The sequence below is a fragment of the Colobus angolensis genome, unplaced genomic scaffold, assembly GCF_000951035.1.
Source record: "Colobus angolensis palliatus isolate OR3802 unplaced genomic scaffold, Cang.pa_1.0 Scaffold66, whole genome shotgun sequence".
NCBI lineage: Eukaryota > Metazoa > Chordata > Mammalia > Primates > Cercopithecidae > Colobus > Colobus angolensis.
This window is the reverse complement of record NW_012120265.1, coordinates 1,463,908-1,465,956: the sequence shown is the minus strand read 5'-3', so window position 1 is coordinate 1,465,956 and position 2,049 is coordinate 1,463,908. Positions and strand designations below refer to the sequence as shown.

General features: G+C 50.4%; 1 protein-coding gene across 1 annotated transcript in view; it reads right to left on the bottom strand.

Annotated features, from left to right (window-relative positions):
* Nucleotides 1-2,049, bottom strand: part of FAM129C (family with sequence similarity 129, member C) — a 34,616-nt gene that overhangs the window by 31,249 nt on the left and 1,318 nt on the right. The gene's annotated exons all lie outside the window — the stretch shown is intronic.

Here is a 2,049-nt window from a genome sequence, read left to right as displayed (position 1 = left end):
CAGTGGCACTATCACAGCTCACTGCAACCTCCACTTCCTGGGCTCAGGTGATTCTCCCATCTCAGCCTCCCAAGTAGCTGGGACTATAGAGACTACAGGCGCCCACCACCACACCTGACTAATTTTTCTATTTTCAGTAGAGACAAGGTTTCACCATGTTGCTCAGGCTGGTCTTGAACTCCCGGCTCCTTCGCTTGTGTTGTCCCTTTTTTTTTTTTTCTTGGAGACAGGGTCTCTGTCCCCCAGGCTGGAGTGCAGTGGTGCAATCTCAGCTCACTGCAGCCTTGACCTCCTGGGCTCAAGTGATCCTCCCACCTCAGCCCTACTCCAGTAGCTGGGATCTTGTGCACGTGCCACCATGCCCAGCTAATTTTTTTTTTTTTAATTTTTGTAGAGACAGGGTCTTGCTGTGTTATCCAGGCTGGTCTCAAACTCCTGGCCTCAAGCAATCCTCCCACCTTGGATTCTCAAAGTGCTGGGAATACAGGTTGAGCCACACCTTCACTGAGAGCTCATGTACCATGTAAGCACATGGTTTGCTGAGCTTTGACACAATCACACATCCGTGAAACCCTCACCACAATCAAGATAATGAGCGGATCCATCACACCCAAAAGTGTCCCCGTATGCTTTACCCGGGGAGCTTTTCAAAAGCTTTTAAAGCTCCAAAGCATACAAGGGAACTTTCTGTGAGTGATGGAGGTGTCCTGTATCCTGATCTATCTAGGAAGTGGTCACATGGGGCACTAGCATAAGGTGTGTACACTTGACTGTACATAAAACATACTTCCATTTTGCTGCCCGAAATGTGGACCCAATGGCTGGAGCTCCAGTGGCCATTCTGTGTCATGAGGCTATCTTGGACACAGGAATCCACACATGGCAGAGCCATGAGATGGAAGGACTTCAGGTGTCTTTTACTAGCCTGCCTGCCTCCACACCTCTCAGTTTGAGGGGGAAAAAAAAGTCCTTATCTTGTTTAAGCCACTATCAGGGAAAAAAAAAAAAAATGCCCAGTGCTACATAGAGTAACTCTTTGAATCCTTACAATGCCCCCATGAGCTAGGTATTGTTGCTATCTCCATTTTACATATAAGAGAATGAAGCCCAGGGAGGTGAAGTCACTTACCAAAGGGCACACAGCAAATGAAGGAATGATCAGGGTGTGAAAGTGAATTGTTTCTTTGCAAGATACATCACTGGTCTTAGCACATGCTGTTTCTCCTGTCCAAAATGCTCTTCTGATATCTCCTTCCTACCAACGCCATCACATCCCTCCAGCCCCGGCTTGATCATTGTCTCCTCAGCGGGCAGTCACCCACCTCTGCTCTTCCCCACACTCAAGGAACATGTGGGCTCTCTCCCATAATTCTCACCACACAATTTTGGGTCATGACTTGACCCAAAACCAAAAAAAATACTGTTCCAAGCTGCTGCATAGAATGTAGACCCAATGGTTGGAGCTCCAGCAGCTGTTCTGTGCCATGAAGTCACCTTGGGCACAGAAGCCCCACATAGCAGAGCCATGAGATGGAAGGTGTTTAGACCATGAGCCTGCGAGGGTAAGGACAATACCAACCCCACAATGTCCCCAGCGCCCAGCACAGGTGGTCACCCCGCATATGAGGACAGAGGGACCTGAATGGCACTGAATCTGGCACTGGCCCCTCTTAGTCTCAAATTGGGAACTGAGCCTCCATCCCCAGCGTCCTGCTGAGGGGCCTGCTGGTCCCTGCCCACTCAGGAAGACATCCCTCAGGGCCTGGCTGGGTCTGGGACACCCTCCACTTGGCTCCATGCCTCCCACCTGAACCTCTGCCCTAAATCAGGTCGCCAGATTTACCAAATAAAAATAGAAGACACTGGCCGGGCGCGGTGGCTCAAGCCTGTAATCCCAGCACTTTGGGAGGCTGAGACGGGCGGGTCACAAGGTCAGGAGATCGAGACCATCCTGGCTAACATGGTGAAACCCCGTCTCTACTAAAAATACAAAAATTAGCCAGGCATGGTGGCACGTGCCTGTAGTCCCAGCTACTCGGGAGGCTGAGG